The sequence below is a fragment of the Acomys minous genome (genome assembly GCF_964271855.1).
Source record: "Acomys minous genome assembly, chromosome: 15".
Lineage (NCBI taxonomy): Eukaryota > Metazoa > Chordata > Mammalia > Rodentia > Muridae > Acomys > Acomys minous.
In genome coordinates, this window is record NC_140497.1 from 98,652,582 (window position 1) to 98,672,608 (window position 20,027).

Sequence of the window (20,027 nt, forward strand, 5' to 3'; positions counted from 1 at the left end):
AGACGCGACAAGGCTGGGAACGATGGAGTTCTCTGGTGCAGATGAAAATGCTACTCGGGAGAGAGAGATAAGAGTGAGCGGGGTGCGGGAGCCAGGCCAGAAGTGGCCCGTGCGCAGCTACACGCTTTGCGGGCTGCAAACACCCGGGTCCCGGACGCGCGCTGGCGGTGAGTGGAGAGGGTCGCGGCTGTCACGGAGCCTAGGTTCTGGCTTTATCTCCCACTGGTGGCCGCGGAGGACTTAACATTCTTTCTCTAAAGTTCAGGCGTAAAAATAAGCCAGTGAGCACGAAAACTCTTTTTTTTTTTTTTTTAAATTGTTGTTTTAGAGCCAAGGCCTTGGGATATAGCTCTTTTGCCGAGGCGCTGAATTTGTAACCCGTGTTGGCATCGAACACCTGGCCAACCTGCCTCAGTTTCTCAAAATACCAGGATTACAAGTGCGTGCAACACACACACACAGAAAGAAAGAAACACATTATATAAGTGCTCCCCCAGGTTTACTTTTTATATAATCTCTTTATTGTTTTTTCCAGAGCCTCTTTATGTAGCTCTGGAACAAACTCACAGATCCACCTGCCTAGGCTTCCACAGTGCTGGGAATAAGGTGTGTGCCACCATTCCTGATTTGTTTTGTTTTTTAATCTGTTTTGTCTGTTTTAATCACTTACCCCTCTCGTTCTCTTTGGTGCGGAAAATGCACAAAAACCTTTGAGAGTGGTCAGCACTGCTGTAGTCCAGTAGGAGGGAGGTGGAGGCGGGCGGAGCAGTAGTTCAAGGTCGTCTTCCTCTAGGGCCGGTATGGGTTCCCAGAGTTTTCACTCCCGTGGCCACGGCACCTCGCAGCAGTACAGTTTGCTACGAATTATATTACCTATCATTGAGTGTGTATGGTGTGCCTCCCTAGAAGTGACCTATAAAGCAGTTATTAGGTTTGTTTTGAAGAGAGGAGAAGAAGCTAGCACTGAGAAGCCTCTGTGGGTAAAGGCTTGCCTGACAACGACCTTCATTCAACCCCCTGACTTAGGCACTCAGGTCCCCGCCCCCACCCCCGCAAGCACTTGTGTTAAGAGTGCTTGCACAAGATAACCCAGGCCAGAAATTAGACTGAACTCTCTGATGACAGGCTTTCTCCTCCCTGCAACCTTCTCCAAAATTGACAACTGAATTAGACAAGAAGAAAGCTCCCTCACTTGCTGGTTCTTGGTTTTGTTTTTTCTTTTCTTTCTTTCTTTTCTTCCTTTTTTTGACACAGGGTTTCTCTGTGTAGCCTTGGCTGTCCTGGACTCACTTTGTAGACCAGGCTGGCCTCTAACTCACAGCGATCTGCCTGCCTCTGCCTCCCGAGTGCTGGGATCACGGGCATGCACCACACCTCCCTTGTAAAAGGCGTTCTATGCCATGAGATAGTACTGGAAGTTGTCTGTTGAGCTGCCCAGGCTAATTACAAAGCTTTTAATTTTCAGCCTGGTCTACAAAGCGAGTCCAGGACAGCCAAGGCTGTACAGAGAAACCTTGTCTCAAAAACCAAACAGACTAAACGTTTAATCTTCACTTCTGAATTTAAGCGACCAAGATGCCGACCAGGAGTGATGCACTCCTTGTAGATCCCAACACTTGCAAAGCTCAGACAGGAGGCTCAGGAGTGCAAGCTCAGTCAGGCTATGTGAGGAGACCTTGCCACAAACACAAATGTGCCCATGGGAAAATAAATATCAAGACCATGCTTGTGTGTTTATTAGGAGGGCTGCTCTTTGCCTTACTGTTCAGAGGGGGTGTTTAGTTTGAAATGAGGCGGACCTTCTGTTTGTTTTTTCCTTCTGTTAGCCATTCCCTTTATGGCTTATCTGCTTTCCTAGCCAATCACTTCCGCTAGTTCGTGAATGGACTACCGCTTGCTGCCCTACACCTGACCTTGCTTTTCAGATAGGGTGTCTCTTAGAGTGCCTTTGAACTTACTATCCAAGGATGGCCTTGAACCTCGGGTCCCTCTGCTTCTACCTCTGAAGTGCAGACCTGTGTCACCTTGCCCAGTTTTGTTCCAGGCTAGGGACTGAACCAAAGGGCTCTTGGATGCTGGGTATATGCAAGCCCAGGGTCCCCATCCTTGCTTTGGGTTTATGAGACAGGAACTAGTTAGTTAAATTGCTAGGCTCAAATTTGCTGCCTCCTGCCTCAGTCTCCTGAGTAGCTGAAGTTTCATGCATCTGTGACACCACGCCTGGATTCAATTAAGATTCTTAATACTCAGTATAAACGTAATTCAACGTTAATTTGTGTGTGTGTGGGGATTTTCATATGTGTTTCTGTGTGCACATGTGGAGAACAGAGAGTGAACTCAGCTCTCTCTCTCTCTTCTCTCTCTCTCTCTCTCTCTCTGTGTATGTGTGCATGTGCGTGTGTCTCTCGGTTTTTTTGTTTTGTTTTTTGTTTTTTGACTGTCCTGGACTCGCTTTGTAGACCAGGCTGGCCTTGAACTCACAGCGATCTGCCTGCCTCTGCCTCCTAAGTGCTGGGTTTAAAGGCATGCTCCACCATGCCAGGCTTGGGGTTTTCTTAACTATGCGGCAGGCTAGTCTTATCCTTATTTCATGGGGAAATTATTAGTTCTCTGAAGCTTTTAGATCTGTTCAAGAGAAAAGTGCCATGGGTCAGGGGGTTTCTAATTAATATCCAGAAGTATGTGCTTCCTTCATATCCCTGGTTCTCTGAAGTAGCTTTTTATATAACCAGTAATGAGCTTCAAGTTTGTTGCATTTTCCTTTAAATGGGAGCTGATTGGGCAAAAACTAGCCCCAGGCGCACTTTGACCTTTTGTGGAAGAGATTGAAGGATGAACAGCTCAAGGCAGCTTCTACTACACAGCGAGGCCTGCTTCAAACAGATACTGTGTGTGTGTGTGTGTGTGTGTGTGTGTGTGTGTGTGTGTGTAAAAATACTTGCTGTTCAAATCTGAATCCAGCAGTCTGAGTTTGATCCCTGGAACCAGTGTAAAACCAAAGGGGAGCTGGGTGTAGTGGTGCACACCTTTAATCCCAGCACTCGGGAGGCAGAGGCAGGTGGATTGCTGTCAGTTCAAGGCCGGCCTGGTCTACAAAGCAAGTCCAGGACACCAAGGCTACACAGGAAAACCCTGTCTCGAAAAGCCAAACAAACAAAGAAAAAAGCAAAAGCAAAAAGGAGAAACCACTCCACAGTGTTGTCCTCTGGCTTATACCTATAGGTGCATCCCCCACAATAAACAAAAGCAAATCACCATGCCCCCAGCTTTTCTCATCTACCTTTGACCTGCTCTGCCCAGCAGATGGCAGTGTTCCTCCTAGCATCCATTGCTGCTCACTTTCCCATGGAGACTGTCTAAAAAGGATGAAAATTATATTCTGTCAACAGGCATTTTTGAGTCTAAATTATATTTGGATAGTGTCCTGGTTGGGGTTTTTTTTTTGTCAGTTTGACATAAGCTGAAGTTATTTGAGGAAAGGGAATCTCACAATCAGAATGGCCTGCAGGCAAGTCTGTAGGGCACCTTCCCTTTTTCTCTTTCTTTTTCTTTTTCCCTTTCTTTCCTTCTTTCCTTCTTTCTTTCTTTCTTTCTTTCTTTCTTTCAGACAGGTTTCTCTGTGTAGCCTTCACTGTCCTGGACCCGCTTTGTAGACCACGCTGGCCTCAAACTGACAAGATCCTCCTGCCTCTGCCTCCTAAATGCAGGGATGAAAGTGTAAGCCACTGTGCTTGGTTTGTAGGGCATTTTCTTTTCTTTTCTTTTTAATATTTATTTATTTATTAAACATTAAACATATAAACAGTGCTGAAGAGGGCATCAGATCACATTATAGATGGTTGTGAGCTACCATGTGGTTGCTGGGAATTGAACTCATGACCTCTGGAAGAGCAATCAGTGCTCTTAAACACTGAGCCATCTCTTCAGCCCCAGCAGGGCATTTTCTTAATTAATGATTGCTGTGGGAGGGGAGGGCCCAGCCCACTGCAGGTAGTGCTGCCCCAGGGCAGGTGATCCTGGCTTGTTTAAGAGAGATGGCCGAGCAAACAGTATGCATTTCTCCATGGCCTCCGCTTCCCTACACTGGAGAAGCTGGCTTCCCGTCATGGTGGACTGAGATACGGGCCATGTAATTTGAAATAACCCCTTACCCATTCCTGTTGCATTTAGTAATGGTGTTTTTATCACTGCAATAGAAAACCAAGATAGCAAAGGTGAAAAGATCGGACTCCAGACGACGGCCAGTGTGTTTAGTCCCAGCACCCAGGAAGCAAAGGCAGAGGACTCTCTGCATTCCAGGCCAGCCTGGTCTCCAGAGTGAGTTCCAAGGAAGCCAAAGCTACAAGGAAAAATCATGTCACAGAAAAAAGAAAAGGAAAAAAGGATTAACAAAAAGAGTCTCTACTTCATAGGTGTCCCCAATCGGGGTGCAAGAGGTGGAAGTGGGGGATGGGGTGTACCTCAGTGTTAGAGTCCTTGTCCCTCATGTGGGGCTGGGGTGTACCTCAGTGTTAGAGTCCTTGTCCCTCATGTGGGGCTGGGGTGTACCTCAGTGTCAGAGTCCTTGTCCCTCATGTGAGGCTGGGGTGTACCTCAGTGTTCTAGTCCTTGTCCCTCATGTGGGGCTGGGGTGTACCTCAGTGTTCTAGTCCTTGTCCCTCATGTGAGGCTGGGGTGTACCTCAGTGTCAGAGTCCTTGTCCCTCATGTGGGCTGGGGTGTACCTCAGTGTTAGAGTCCTTGTCCCTCATGTGAGGCTGGGGTGAACCTCAGTGTTAGAGTCCTTGTCCCTCATGTGAGGCTGGGGTGTACCTCAGTGTTCTAGTCCTTGTCCCTCATGTGGGGCTGGGGTGTACCTCAGTGTTAGAGTCCTTGTCCCTCATGTGAGGCTGGGGTGTACCTCAGTGTCAGAGTCCTTGTCCCTCATGTGGGCTGGGGTGTACCTCAGTGTTAGAGTCCTTGTCCCTCATGTGAGGCTGGGGTGAACCTCAGTGTTAGAGTCCTTGTCCCTCATGTGAGGCTGGGGTGTACCTCAGTGTTAGAGTCCTTGTCCCTCATGTGGGCTGGGGTGTACCTCAGTGTTCTAGTCCTTGTCCCTCATGTGGGGCTGGGGTGTACCTCAGTGTTAGAGTCCTTGTCCCTCATGTGGGCTGGGGTGTACCTCAGTGTTAGAGTCCTTGTCCCTCATGTGGGCTGGGGTGTACCTCAGTGTTAGAGTCCTTGTCCCTCATGTGGGGCTGGGGTGTACCTCAGTGTTAGAGTCCTTGTCCCTCATGTGAGGCTGGGGTGTACCTCAGTGTCAGAGTCCTTGTCCCTCATGTGGGCTGGGGTGTACCTCAGTGTCAGAGTCCTTGTCCCTCATGTGAGGCTGGGGTGTACCTCAGTGTTAGAGTCCTTGTCCCTCATGTGAGGCTGGGGTGTACCTCAGTGTTCTAGTCCTTGTCCCTCATGTGGGGCTGGGGTGTACCTCAGTGTCAGAGTCCTTGTCCCTCATGTGAGGCTGGGGTGTACCTCAGTGTTAGAGTCCTTGTCCCTCATGTGAGGCTGGGGTGTACCTCAGTGTTCTAGTCCTTGTCCCTCATGTGAGGCTGGGGTGTACCTCAGTGTTAGAGTCCTTGTCCCTCATGTGGGCTGGGGTGTACCTCAGTGTTCTAGTCCTTGTCCCTCATGTGGGCTGGGGTGTACCTCAGTGTTAGAGTCCTTGTCCCTCATGTGAGGCTGGGGTGTACCTCAGTGTTCTAGTCCTTGTCCCTCATGTGAGGCTGGGGTGTACCTCAGTGTTCTAGTCCTTGTCCCTCATGTGAGGCTGGGGTGAACCTCAGTGTCAGAGTCCTTGTCCCTCATGTGGGCTGGGGTGTACCTCAGTGTTAGAGTCCTTGTCCCTCATGTGGGGCTGGGGTGTACCTCAGTGTTCTAGTCCTTGTCCCTCATGTGGGCTGGGGTGTACCTCAGTGTTAGAGTCCTTGTCCCTCATGTGAGGCTGGGGTGTACCTCAGTGTTCTAGTCCTTGTCCCTCATGTGAGGCTGGGGTGTACCTCAGTGTTCTAGTCCTTGTCCCTCATGTGAGGCTGGGGTGAACCTCAGTGTCAGAGTCCTTGTCCCTCATGTGGGCTGGGGTGTACCTCAGTGTTAGAGTCCTTGTCCCTCATGTGGGGCTGGGGTGTACCTCAGTGTTCTAGTCCTTGTCCCTCATGTGGGCTGGGGTGTACCTCAGTGTTCTAGTCCTTGTCCCTCATGTGGGGCTGGGGTGTACCTCAGTGTTCTAGTCCTTGTCCCTCATGTGAGGCTGGGATGTACCTCAGTGTTCTAGTCCTTGTCCCTCATGTGGGCTGGGGTGTACCTCAGTGTTCTAGTCCTTGTCCCTCATGTGGGGCTGGGGTGTACCTCAGTGTTAGAGTCCTTGTCCCTCATGTGAGGCTGGGGTGTACCTCAGTGTTCTAGTCCTTGTCCCTCATGTGAGGCTGGGGTGTACCTCAGTGTTAGAGTCCTTGTCCCTCATGTGAGGCTGGGGTGTACCTCAGTGTTCTAGTCCTTGTCCCTCATGTGGGCTGGGGTGTACCTCAGTGTTAGAGTCCTTGTCCCTCATGTGAGGCTGGGGTGTACCTCAGTGTTCTAGTCCTTGTCCCTCATGTGAGGCTGGGGTGAACCTCAGTGTCAGAGTCCTTGTCCCTCATGTGGGCTGGGGTGTACCTCAGTGTTAGAGTCCTTGTCCCTCATGTGGGCTGGGGTGAACCTCAGTGTTCTAGTCCTTGTCCCTCATGTGGGCTGGGGTGAACCTCAGTGTTAGAGTCCTTGTCCCTCATGTGGGCTGGGGTGTACCTCAGTGTTCTAGTCCTTGTCCCTCATGTGAGGCTGGGGTGTACCTCAGTGTTAGAGTCCTTGTCCCTCATGTGGGCTGGGGTGAACCTCAGTGTTAGAGTCCTTGTCCCTCATGTGAGGCTGGGGTGTACCTCAGTGTTCTAGTCCTTGTCCCTCATGTGGGCTGGGGTGTACCTCAGTGTTCTAGTCCTTGTCCCTCATGTGAGGCTGGGGTGTACCTCAGTGTTCTAGTCCTTGTCCCTCATGTGGGGCTGGGGTGTACCTCAGTGTTAGAGTCCTTGTCCCTCATGTGGGCTGGGGTGTACCTCAGTGTTAGAGTCCTTGTCCCTCATGTGAGGCTGGGGTGTACCTCAGTGTCAGAGTCCTTGTCCCTCATGTGGGCTGGGGTGTACCTCAGTGTTAGAGTCCTTGTCCCTCATGTGGGGCTGGGGTGTACCTCAGTGTTAGAGTCCTTGTCCCTCATGTGGGCTGGGGTGTACCTCAGTGTTAGAGTCCTTGTCCCTCATGTGGGCTGGGGTGTACCTCAGTGTCAGAGTCCTTGTCCCTCATGTGGGGCTGGGGTGTACCTCAGTGTTAGAGTCCTTGTCCCTCATGTGGGGCTGGGGTGAACCTCAGTGTTAGAGTCCTTGTCCCTCATGTGGGCTGGGGTGTACCTCAGTGTTAGAGTCCTTGTCCCTCATGTGGGCTGGGGTGAACCTCAGTGTTCTAGTCCTTGTCCCTCATGTGGGCTGGGGTGTACCTCAGTGTCAGAGTCCTTGTCCCTCATGTGGGGCTGGGGTGTACCTCAGTGTTCTAGTCCTTGTCCCTCATGTGGGCTGGGGTGTACCTCAGTGTTCTAGTCCTTGTCCCTCATGTGGGCTGGGGTGTACCTCAGTGTTCTAGTCCTTGTCCCTCATGTGGGCTGGGGTGTACCTCAGTGTTCTAGTCCTTGTCCCTCATGTGGGCTGGGGTGTACCTCAGTGTTCTAGTCCTTGTCCCTCATGTGAGGCTGGGGTGTACCTCAGTGTCAGAGTCCTTGTCCCTCATGTGAGGCTGGGGTGTACCTCAGTGTCAGAGTCCTTGTCCCTCATGTGGGCTGGGGTGTACCTCAGTGTTAGAGTCCTTGTCCCTCATGTGAGGCTGGGGTGTACCTCAGTGTTCTAGTCCTTGTCCCTCATGTGGGCTGGGGTGTACCTCAGTGTTCTAGTCCTTGTCCCTCATGTGGGCTGGGGTGTACCTCAGTGTTCTAATCCTTGTCCCTCATGTGGGGCTGGGGTGTACCTCAGTGTTCTAGTCCTTGTCCCTCATGTGAGGCTGGGGTGTACCTCAGTGTCAGAGTCCTTGTCCCTCATGTGAGGCTGGGGTGTACCTCAGTGTCAGAGTCCTTGTCCCTCATGTGGGCTGGGGTGTACCTCAGTGTTCTAGTCCTTGTCCCTCATGTGGGGCTGGGGTGTACCTCAGTGTTCTAATCCTTGTCCCTCATGTGGGCTGGGGTGTACCTCAGTGTCAGAGTCCTTGTCCCTCATGTGGGGCTGGGGTGTACCTCAGTGTCAGAGTCCTTGTCCCTCATGTGGGCTGGGGTGTACCTCAGTGTTAGAGTCCTTGTCCCTCATGTGGGGCTGGGGTGAACCTCAGTGTTAGAGTCCTTGTCCCTCATGTGAGGCTGGGGTGTACCTCAGTGTTCTAGTCCTTGTCCCTCATGTGAGGCTGGGGTGTACCTCAGTGTCAGAGTCCTTGTCCCTCATGTGGGGCTGGGGTGTACCTCAGTGTTCTAGTCCTTGTCCCTCATGTGGGCTGGGGTGTACCTCAGTGTCAGAGTCCTTGTCCCTCATGTGGGGCTGGGGTGTACCTCAGTGTCAGAGTCCTTGTCCCTCATGTGGGCTGGGGTGTACCTCAGTGTTCTAGTCCTTGTCCCTCATGTGGGGCTGGGGTGAACCTCAGTGTTAGAGTCCTTGTCCCTCATGTGAGGCTGGGGTGTACCTCAGTGTTCTAGTCCTTGTCCCTCATGTGAGGCTGGGGTGTACCTCAGTGTCAGAGTCCTTGTCCCTCATGTGGGGCTGGGGTGTACCTCAGTGTTAGAGTCCTTGTCCCTCATGTGGGCTGGGGTGTACCTCAGTGTTAGAGTCCTTGTCCCTCATGTGGGCTGGGGTGTACCTCAGTGTCAGAGTCCTTGTCCCTCATGTGGGGCTGGGGTGTACCTCAGTGTTCTAGTCCTTGTCCCTCATGTGAGGCTGGGGTGTACCTCAGTGTTCTAGTCCTTGTCCCTCATGTGAGGCTGGGGTGTACCTCAGTGTCAGAGTCCTTGTCCCTCATGTGGGCTGGGGTGTACCTCAGTGTTAGAGTCCTTGTCCCTCATGTGGGCTGGGGTGTACCTCAGTGTTAGAGTCCTTGTCCCTCATGTGGGCTGGGGTGTACCTCAGTGTCAGAGTCCTTGTCCCTCATGTGGGGCTGGGGTGTACCTCAGTGTCAGAGTCCTTGTCCCTCATGTGGGGCTGGGGTGTACCTCAGTGTTCTAGTCCTTGTCCCTCATGTGGGCTGGGGTGTACCTCAGTGTTAGAGTCCTTGTCCCTCATGTGGGCTGGGGTGTACCTCAGTGTCAGAGTCCTTGTCCCTCATGTGGGGCTGGGGTGTACCTCAGTGTCAGAGTCCTTGTCCCTCATGTGAGGCTGGGGTGTACCTCAGTGTTCTAGTCCTTGTCCCTCATGTGGGCTGGGGTGTACCTCAGTGTTCTAGTCCTTGTCCCTCATGTGGGGCTGGGGTGTACCTCAGTGTTCTAATCCTTGTCCCTCATGTGGGCTGGGGTGTACCTCAGTGTTCTAGTCCTTGTCCCTCATGTGGGGCTGGGGTGTACCTCAGTGTTCTAGTCCTTGTCCCTCATGTGAGGCTGGGGTGTACCTCAGTGTCAGAGTCCTTGTCCCTCATGTGGGCTGGGGTGTACCTCAGTGTTCTAGTCCTTGTCCCTCATGTGGGGCTGGGGTGTACCTCAGTGTCAGAGTCCTTGTCCCTCATGTGGGGCTGGGGTGTACCTCAGTGTCAGAGTCCTTGTCCCTCATGTGGGGCTGGGGTGTACCTCAGTGTCAGAGTCCTTGTCCCTCATGTGGGCTGGGGTGTACCTCAGTGTTCTAGTCCTTGTCCCTCATGTGGGGCTGGGGTGAACCTCAGTGTTAGAGTCCTTGTCCCTCATGTGAGGCTGGGGTGTACCTCAGTGTTCTAGTCCTTGTCCCTCATGTGAGGCTGGGGTGTACCTCAGTGTCAGAGTCCTTGTCCCTCATGTGGGGCTGGGGTGTACCTCAGTGTTAGAGTCCTTGTCCCTCATGTGGGCTGGGGTGTACCTCAGTGTTAGAGTCCTTGTCCCTCATGTGGGCTGGGGTGTACCTCAGTGTCAGAGTCCTTGTCCCTCATGTGGGGCTGGGGTGTACCTCAGTGTTCTAGTCCTTGTCCCTCATGTGAGGCTGGGGTGTACCTCAGTGTTCTAGTCCTTGTCCCTCATGTGAGGCTGGGGTGTACCTCAGTGTCAGAGTCCTTGTCCCTCATGTGGGCTGGGGTGTACCTCAGTGTTAGAGTCCTTGTCCCTCATGTGGGCTGGGGTGTACCTCAGTGTTAGAGTCCTTGTCCCTCATGTGGGCTGGGGTGTACCTCAGTGTCAGAGTCCTTGTCCCTCATGTGGGGCTGGGGTGTACCTCAGTGTCAGAGTCCTTGTCCCTCATGTGGGGCTGGGGTGTACCTCAGTGTTCTAGTCCTTGTCCCTCATGTGGGCTGGGGTGTACCTCAGTGTTAGAGTCCTTGTCCCTCATGTGGGCTGGGGTGTACCTCAGTGTCAGAGTCCTTGTCCCTCATGTGGGGCTGGGGTGTACCTCAGTGTCAGAGTCCTTGTCCCTCATGTGAGGCTGGGGTGTACCTCAGTGTTCTAGTCCTTGTCCCTCATGTGGGCTGGGGTGTACCTCAGTGTTCTAGTCCTTGTCCCTCATGTGGGGCTGGGGTGTACCTCAGTGTTCTAATCCTTGTCCCTCATGTGGGCTGGGGTGTACCTCAGTGTTCTAGTCCTTGTCCCTCATGTGGGGCTGGGGTGTACCTCAGTGTTCTAGTCCTTGTCCCTCATGTGAGGCTGGGGTGTACCTCAGTGTCAGAGTCCTTGTCCCTCATGTGGGCTGGGGTGTACCTCAGTGTTCTAGTCCTTGTCCCTCATGTGGGGCTGGGGTGTACCTCAGTGTCAGAGTCCTTGTCCCTCATGTGAGGCTGGGGTGTACCTCAGTGTTAGAGTCCTTGTCCCTCATGTGGGCTGGGGTGTACCTCACTGTTCTAATCCTTGTCCCTCATGTGGGCTGGGGTGTACCTCAGTGTCAGAGTCCTTGTCCCTCATGTGGGCTGGGGTGTACCTCAGTGTTCTAGTCCTTGTCCCTCATGTGGGGCTGGGGTGTACCTCAGTGTTCTAGTCCTTGTCCCTCATGTGGGCTGGGGTGTACCTCAGTGTTCTAGTCCTTGTCCCTCATGTGAGGCTGGGGTGTACCTCAGTGTTAGAGTCCTTGTCCCTCATGTGGGCTGGGGTGTACCTCAGTGTTCTAGTCCTTGTCCCTCATGTGAGGCTGGGGTGTACCTCAGTGTTCTAGTCCTTGTCCCTCATGTGAGGCTGGGGTGTACCTCAGTGTTAGAGTCCTTGTCCCTCATGTGGGGCTGGGGTGTACCTCAGTGTTCTAGTCCTTGTCCCTCATGTGAGGCTGGGGTGTACCTCAGTGTTAGAGTCCTTGTCCCTCATGTGGGCTGGGGTGTACCTCAGTGTTCTAGTCCTTGTCCCTCATGTGGGGCTGGGGTGTACCTCAGTGTTAGAGTCCTTGTCCCTCATGTGGGCTGGGGTGTACCTCAGTGTTAGAGTCCTTGTCCCTCATGTGGGCTGGGGTGTACCTCAGTGTTCTAGTCCTTGTCCCTCATGTGGGCTGGGGTGTACCTCAGTGTTAGAGTCCTTGTCCCTCATGTGGGCTGGGGTGAACCTCAGTGTTCTAGTCCTTGTCCCTCATGTGGGCTGGGGTGTACCTCAGTGTTAGAGTCCTTGTCCCTCATGTGGGCTGGGGTGAACCTCAGTGTTAGAGTCCTTGTCCCTCATGTGGGGCTGGGGTGTACCTCAGTGTCAGAGTCCTTGTCCCTCATGTGGGCTGGGGTGTACCTCAGTGTTAGAGTCCTTGTCCCTCATGTGGGCTGGGGTGAACCTCAGTGTTCTAATCCTTGTCCCTCATGTGGGCTGGGGTGTACCTCAGTGTTCTAGTCCTTGTCCCTCATGTGAGGCTGGGGTGTACCTCAGTGTTAGAGTCCTTGTCCCTCATGTGGGGCTGGGGTGTACCTCAGTGTCAGAGTCCTTGTCCCTCATGTGGGCTGGGGTGTACCTCAGTGTTCTAATCCTTGTCCCTCATGTGGGCTGGGGTGTACCTCAGTGTTCTAGTCCTTGTCCCTCATGTGGGCTGGGGTGTACCTCAGTGTTCTAGTCCTTGTCCCTCATGTGGGCTGGGGTGTACCTCAGTGTTAGAGTCCTTGTCCCTCATGTGGGCTGGGGTGTACCTCAGTGTTCTAGTCCTTGTCCCTCATGTGGGGCTGGGGTGAACCTCAGTGTTAGAGTCCTTGTCCCTCATGTGGGCTGGGGTGAACCTCAGTGTTCTAGTCCTTGTCCCTCATGTGAGGCTGGGGTGTACCTCAGTGTTCTAGTCCTTGTCCCTCATGTGGGGCTGGGGTGTACCTCAGTGTTCTAGTCCTTGTCCCTCATGTGAGGCTGGGGTGTACCTCAGTGTTAGAGTCCTTGTCCCTCATGTGGGCTGGGGTGTACCTCAGTGTCAGAGTCCTTGTCCCTCATGTGAGGCTGGGGTGTACCTCAGTGTTCTAGTCCTTGTCCCTCATGTGAGGCTGGGGTGTACCTCAGTGTTCTAGTCCTTGTCCCTCATGTGGGCTGGGGTGTACCTCAGTGTTCTAGTCCTTGTCCCTCATGTGAGGCTGGGGTGTACCTCAGTGTTAGAGTCCTTGTCCCTCATGTGGAGCTGGGGTGTACCTCAGTGTTCTAGTCCTTGTCCCTCATGTGAGGCTGGGGTGTACCTCAGTGTTAGAGTCCTTGTCCCTCATGTGAGGCTGGGGTGAACCTCAGTGTTAGAGTCCTTGTCCCTCATGTGGAGCTGGGGTGTACCTCAGTGTTCTAGTCCTTGTCCCTCATGTGAGGCTGGGGTGTACCTCAGTGTTAGAGTCCTTGTCCCTCATGTGGAGCTGGGGTGTACCTCAGTGTTCTAGTCCTTGTCCCTCATGTGAGGCTGGGGTGTACCTCAGTGTTAGAGTCCTTGTCCCTCATGTGGAGCTGGGGTGTACCTCAGTGTTCTAGTCCTTGTCCCTCATGTGGGCTGGGGTGTACCTCAGTGTTCTAGTCCTTGTCCCTCATGTGAGGCTGGGGTGTACCTCAGTGTTAGAGTCCTTGTCCCTCATGTGGAGCTGGGGTGTACCTCAGTGTTCTAGTCCTTGTCCCTCATGTGAGGCTGGGGTGTACCTCAGTGTTAGAGTCCTTGTCCCTCATGTGGGCTGGGGTGTACCTCAGTGTCAGAGTCCTTGTCCCTCATGTGGGGCTGGGGTGTACCTCAGTGTTCTAATCCTTGTCCCTCATGTGGGCTGGGGTGTACCTCAGTGTTCTAGTCCTTGTCCCTCATGTGGGCTGGGGTGTACCTCAGTGTTCTAGTCCTTGTCCCTCATGTGAGGCTGGGGTGTACCTCAGTGTTAGAGTCCTTGTCCCTCATGTGGGCTGGGGTGTACCTCAGTGTCAGAGTCCTTGTCCCTCATGTGGGGCTGGGGTGTACCTCAGTGTTCTAATCCTTGTCCCTCATGTGGGCTGGGGTGTACCTCAGTGTTCTAGTCCTTGTCCCTCATGTGGGCTGGGGTGTACCTCAGTGTTCTAGTCCTTGTCCCTCATGTGGGCTGGGGTGTACCTCAGTGTTCTAGTCCTTGTCCCTCATGTGAGGCTGGGGTGTACCTCAGTGTTAGAGTCCTTGTCCCTCATGTGGGCTGGGGTGAACCTCAGTGTTCTAGTCCTTGTCCCTCATGTGAGGCTGGGGTGTACCTCAGTGTTCTAGTCCTTGTCCCTCATGTGGGGCTGGGGTGTACCTCAGTGTTCTAGTCCTTGTCCCTCATGTGGGGCTGGGGTGTACCTCAGTGTTCTAGTCCTTGTCCCTCATGTGGGCTGGGGTGTACCTCAGTGTCAGAGTCCTTGTCCCTCATGTGGGCTGGGGTGTACCTCAGTGTTCTAGTCCTTGTCCCTCATGTGGGCTGGGGTGTACCTCAGTGTTCTAGTCCTTGTCCCTCATGTGGGGCTGGGGTGTACCTCAGTGTTCTAGTCCTTGTCCCTCATGTGGGGCTGGGGTGTACCTCAGTGTTCTAATCCTTGTCCCTCATGTGGGCTGGGGTGTACCTCAGTGTTCTAGTCCTTGTCCCTCATGTGGGGCTGGGGTGTACCTCAGTGTTCTAGTCCTTGTCCCTCATGTGAGGCTGGGGTGTACCTCAGTGTTCTAGTCCTTGTCCCTCATGTGGGCTGGGGTGTACCTCAGTGTTCTAGTCCTTGTCCCTCATGTGGGCTGGGGTGTACCTCAGTGTTAGAGTCCTTGTCCCTCATGTGGGGCTGGGGTGTACCTCAGTGTTCTAGTCCTTGTCCCTCATGTGGGGCTGGGGTGTACCTCAGTGTCAGAGTCCTTGTCCCTCATGTGGGCTGGGGTGTACCTCAGTGTTCTAGTCCTTGTCCCTCATGTGAGGCTGGGGTGTACCTCAGTGTCAGAGTCCTTGTCCCTCATGTGGGCTGGGGTGAACCTCAGTGTTCTAGTCCTTGTCCCTCATGTGAGGCTGGGGTGTACCTCAGTGTTCTAGTCCTTGTCCCTCATGTGGGGCTGGGGTGTACCTCAGTGTTCTAGTCCTTGTCCCTCATGTGGGCTGGGGTGTACCTCAGTGTCAGAGTCCTTGTCCCTCATGTGGGCTGGGGTGTACCTCAGTGTTCTAGTCCTTGTCCCTCATGTGAGGCTGGGGTGTACCTCAGTGTCAGAGTCCTTGTCCCTCATGTGGGGCTGGGGTGTACCTCAGTGTTAGAGTCCTTGTCCCTCATGTGGGCTGGGGTGTACCTCAGTGTTAGAGTCCTTGTCCCTCATGTGAGGCTGGGGTGTACCTCAGTGTTAGAGTCCTTGTCCCTCATGTGGGGCTGGGGTGTACCTCAGTGTTCTAGTCCTTGTCCCTCATGTGAGGCTGGGGTGTACCTCAGTGTTCTAGTCCTTGTCCCTCATGTGGGGCTGGGGTGAACCTCAGTGTCAGAGTCCTTGTCCCTCATGTGGGCTGGGGTGAACCTCAGTGTTCTAGTCCTTGTCCCTCATGTGGGCTGGGGTGTACCTCAGTGTTAGAGTCCTTGTCCCTCATGTGGGCTGGGGTGTACCTCAGTGTTAGAGTCCTTGTCCCTCATGTGGGCTGGGGTGAACCTCAGTGTTCTAGTCCTTGTCCCTCATGTGGGGCTGGGGTGTACCTCAGTGTTCTAGTCCTTGTCCCTCATGTGGGGCTGGGGTGTACCTCAGTGTTCTAGTCCTTGTCCCTCATGTGAGGCTGGGGTGTACCTCAGTGTTAGAGTCCTTGTCCCTCATGTGGGCTGGGGTGAACCTCAGTGTTCTAGTCCTTGTCCCTCATGTGGGCTGGGGTGTACCTCAGTGTTAGAGTCCTTGTCCCTCATGTGGGGCTGGGGTGTACCTCAGTGTTCTAGTCCTTGTCCCTCATGTGGGGCTGGGGTGTACCTCAGTGTTAGAGTCCTTGTCCCTCATGTGGGCTGGGGTGTACCTCAGTGTTCTAGTCCTTGTCCCTCATGTGGGGCTGGGGTGTACCTCAGTGTCAGAGTCCTTGTCCCTCATGTGGGCTGGGGTGAACCTCAGTGTTCTAGTCCTTGTCCCTCATGTGAGGCTGGGGTGTACCTCAGTGTTAGAGTCCTTGTCCCTCATGTGGGGCTGGGGTGTACCTCAGTGTTAGAGTCCTTGTCCCTCATGTGAGGCTGGGGTGTACCTCAGTGTCAGAGTCCTTGTCCCTCATGTGGGGCTGGGGTGTACCTCAGTGTTAGAGTCCTTGTCCCTCATGTGGGCTGGGGTGAACCTCAGTGTTCTAGTCCTTGTCCCTCATGTGGGCTGGGGTGTACCTCAGTGTTAGAGTCCTTGTCCCTCATGTGGGCTGGGGTGTACCTCAGTGTTCTAGTCCTTGTCCCTCATGTGGGCTGGGGTGTACCTCAGTGTCAGAGTCCTTGTCCCTCATGTGGGGCTGGGGTGAACCTCAGTGTTCTAGTCCTTGTCCCTCATGTGGGCTGGGGTGAACCTCAGTGTCAGAGTCCTTGTCCCTCATGTGGGGCTGGGGTGTACCTCAGTGTTAGAGTCCTTGTCCCTCATGTGGGGCTGGGGTGAACCTCAGTGTTCTAGTCCTTGTCCCTCATGTGGGCTGGGGTGTACCTCAGTGTTCTAGTCCTTGTCCCTCATGTGGGCTGGGGTGTACCTCAGTGTTAGAGTCCTTGTCCCTCATGTGAGGCTGGGGTGTACCTCAGTGTTCTAGTCCTTGTCCCTCATGTGAGGCTGGGGTGTACCTCAGTGTTCTAGTCCTTGTCCCTCATGTGGGCTGGGGTGTACCTCAGTGTTCTAGTCCTTGTCCCTCATGTGGGGCTGGGGTGTACCTCAGTGTTCTAGTCCTTGTCCCTCATGTGAGGCTGGGGTGTACCTCAGTGTTAGAGTCCTTGTCCCTCATGTGGGCTGGGGTGAACCTCAGTGTTCTAGTCCTTGTCCCTCATGTGGGCTGGGGTGTACCTCAGTGTCAGAGTCCTTGTCCCTCATGTGGGCTGGGGTGAACCTCAGTGTTCTAGTCCTTGTCCCTCATGTGAGGCTGGGGTGTACCTCAGTGTCAGAGTCCTTGTCCCTCATGTGGGGCTGGGGTGTACCTCAGTGTTAGAGTCCTTGTCCCTCATGTGGGGCTGGGGTGAACCTCAGTGTCAGAGTCCTTGTCCCTCATGTGAGGCTGGGGTGAACCTCAGTGTCAGAGTCCTTGTCCCTCATGTGGGGCTGGGGTGTACCTCAGTGTTCTAGTCCTTGTCCCTCATGTGGGCTAGGGTGTACCTCAGTGTTCTAGTCCTTGTCCCTCATGTGGGCTGGGGTGTACCTCAGTGTTAGAGTCCTTGTCCCTCATGTGGGCTGGGGTGTACCTCAGTGTTCTAGTCCTTGTCCCTCATGTGGGGCTGGGGTGTACCTCAGTGTTAGAGTCCTTGTCCCTCATGTGAGGCTGGGGTGTACCTCAGTGTTCTAGTCCTTGTCCCTCATGTGAGGCTGGGGTGTACCTCAGTGTTCTAGTCCTTGTCCCTCATGTGGGCTGGGGTGTACCTCAGTGTTCTAGTCCTTGTCCCTCATGTGAGGCTGGGGTGTACCTCAGTGTTAGAGTCCTTGTCCCTCATGTGGGCTGGGGTGTACCTCAGTGTTCTAGTCCTTGTCCCTCATGTGGGGCTGGGGTGTACCTCAGTGTTAGAGTCCTTGTCCCTCATGTGGGCTGGGGTGTACCTCAGTGTTAGAGTCCTTGTCCCTCATGTGGGGCTGGGGTGTACCTCAGTGTTCTAATCCTTGTCCCTCATGTGGGCTGGGGTGTACCTCAGTGTTCTAGTCCTTGTCCCTCATGTGGGCTGGGGTGTACCTCAGTGTTCTAGTCCTTGTCCCTCATGTGGGCTGGGGTGAACCTCAGTGTCAGAGTCCTTGTCCCTCATGTGGGGCTGGGGTGTACCTCAGTGTCAGAGTCCTTGTCCCTCATGTGGGGCTGGGGTGTACCTCAGTGTTAGAGTCCTTGTCCCTCATGTGAGGCTGGGGTGTACCTCAGTGTTAGAGTCCTTGTCCCTCATGTGAGGCTGGGGTGTACCTCAGTGTTAGAGTCCTTGTCCCTCATGTGGGCTGGGGTGTACCTCAGTGTCAGAGTCCTTGTCCCTCATGTGAGGCTGGGGTGTACCTCAGTGTTAGAGTCCTTGTCCGTCATGTGAGGCTGGGGTGTACCTCAGTGTTCTAGTCCTTGTCCCTCATGTGGGCTGGGGTGTACCTCAGTGTTCTAGTCCTTGTCCCTCATGTGAGGCTGGGGTGTACCTCAGTGTTCTAGTCCTTGTCCCTCATGTGGGCTGGGGTGTACCTCAGTGTTAGAGTCCTTGTCCCTCATGTGGGGCTGGGGTGTACCTCAGTGTCAGAGTCCTTGTCCCTCATGTGGGCTGGGGTGTACCTCAGTGTTAGAGTCCTTGTCCCTCATGTGGGCTGGGGTGAACCTCAGTGTTCTAGTCCTTGTCCCTCATGTGAGGCTGGGGTGTACCTCAGTGTTAGAGTCCTTGTCCCTCATGTGGGCTGGGGTGAACCTCAGTGTTCTAGTCCTTGTCCCTCATGTGGGCTGGGGTGTACCTCAGTGTTAGAGTCCTTGTCCCTCATGTGGGCTGGGGTGAACCTCAGTGTTCTAGTCCTTGTCCCTCATGTGGGGCTGGGGTGAACCTCAGTGTTCTAGTCCTTGTCCCTCATGTGAGGCTGGGGTGTACCTCAGTGTTAGAGTCCTTGTCCCTCATGTGGGCTGGGGTGTACCTCAGTGTTAGAGTCCTTGTCCCTCATGTGGGCTGGGGTGTACCTCAGTGTTCTAGTCCTTGTCCCTCATGTGGGCTGGGGTGTACCTCAGTGTTAGAGTCCTTGTCCCTCATGTGGGGCTGGGGTGTACCTCAGTGTTAGAGTCCTTGTCCCTCATGTGGGCTGGGGTGTACCTCAGTGTTCTAGTCCTTGTCCCTCATGTGGGGCTGGGGTGTACCTCAGTGTCAGAGTCCTTGTCCCTCATGTGGGCTGGGGTGTACCTCAGTGTTCTAGTCCTTGTCCCTCATGTGGGGCTGGGGTGTACCTCAGTGTTAGAGTCCTTGTCCCTCATGTGGGCTGGGGTGTACCTCAGTGTTCTAGTCCTTGTCCCTCATGTGGGGCTGGGGTGTACCTCAGTGTTAGAGTCCTTGTCCCTCATGTGGGCTGGGGTGAACCTCAGTGTTCTAGTCCTTGTCCCTCATGTGAGGCTGGGGTGAACCTCAGTGTTAGAGTCCTTGTCCCTCATGTGGGCTGGGGTGTACCTCAGTGTTCTAGTCCTTGTCCCTCATGTGAGGCTGGGGTGTACCTCAGTGTTAGAGTCCTTGTCCCTCATGTGGGGCTGGGGTGTACCTCAGTGTTAGAGTCCTTGTCCCTCATGTGGGGCTGGGGTGTACCTCAGTGTTCTAGTCCTTGTCCCTCATGTGAGGCTGGGGTGTACCTCAGTGTTAGAGTCCTTGTCCCTCATGTGGGGCTGGGGTGTACCTCAGTGTCAGAGTCCTTGTCCCTCATGTGGGGCTGGGGTGTACCTCAGTGTTCTAGTCCTTGTCCCTCATGTGGGCTGGGGTGAACCTCAGTGTTCTAGTCCTTGTCCCTCATGTGGGCTGGGGTGTACCTCAGTGTTAGAGTCCTTGTCCCTCATGTGGGCTGGGGTGTACCTCAGTGTTAGAGTCCTTGTCCCTCATGTGGGCTGGGGTGTACCTCAGTGTTAGAGTCCTTGTCCCTCATGTGGGCTGGGGTGTACCTCAGTGTTAGAGTCCTTGTCCCTCATGTGGGCTGGGGTGTACCTCAGTGTTCTAGTCCTTGTCCCTCATGTGAGGCTGGGGTGTACCTCAGTGTTAGAGTCCTTGTCCCTCATGTGGGCTGGGGTGTACCTCAGTGTTCTAGTCCTTGTCCCTCATGTGGGGCTGGGGTGTACCTCAGTGTTCTAGTCCTTGTCCCTCATGTGGGCTGGGGTGTACCTCAGTGTCAGAGTCCTTGTCCCTCATGTGGGCTGGGGTGTACCTCAGTGTTAGAGTCCTTGTCCCTCATGTGGGCTGGGGTGTACCTCAGTGTTAGAGTCCTTGTCCCTCATGTGGGGCTGGGGTGAACCTCAGTGTTAGAGTCCTTGTCCCTCATGTGAGGCTGGGGTGAACCTCAGTGTTAGAGTCCTTGTCCCTCATGTGAGGCTGGGGTGAACCTCAGTGTTAGAGTCCTTGTCCCTCATGTGGGCTGGGGTGTACCTCAGTGTTAGAGTCCTTGTCCCTCATGTGGGGCTGGGGTGTACCTCAGTGTTAGAGTCCTTGTCCCTCATGTGAGGCTGGGGTGAACCTCAGTGTTAGAGTCCTTGTCCCTCATGTGGGCTGGGGTGTACCTCAGTGTTAGAGTCCTT

At 54.0% G+C, this 20,027-nt stretch overlaps 1 protein-coding gene across 2 annotated transcripts in view; it reads left to right on the forward strand.

Annotated features, from left to right (window-relative positions):
• Nucleotides 1–42: 42 nt before the first annotated feature.
• The window catches only part of RBMS2 (RNA binding motif single stranded interacting protein 2), an 89,169-nt gene continuing 69,184 nt past the window's right edge, over nt 43–20,027 (forward strand). The window contains exon 1 of one of the 2 annotated variants that reach the window (XM_084758547.1): nt 43–167. The gene's annotated coding sequence lies outside the window, so the exon portion shown is untranslated. The remainder of the gene's footprint in view (nt 168–20,027) is intronic. The other variant, XM_084758545.1, reaches the window with a different exon arrangement.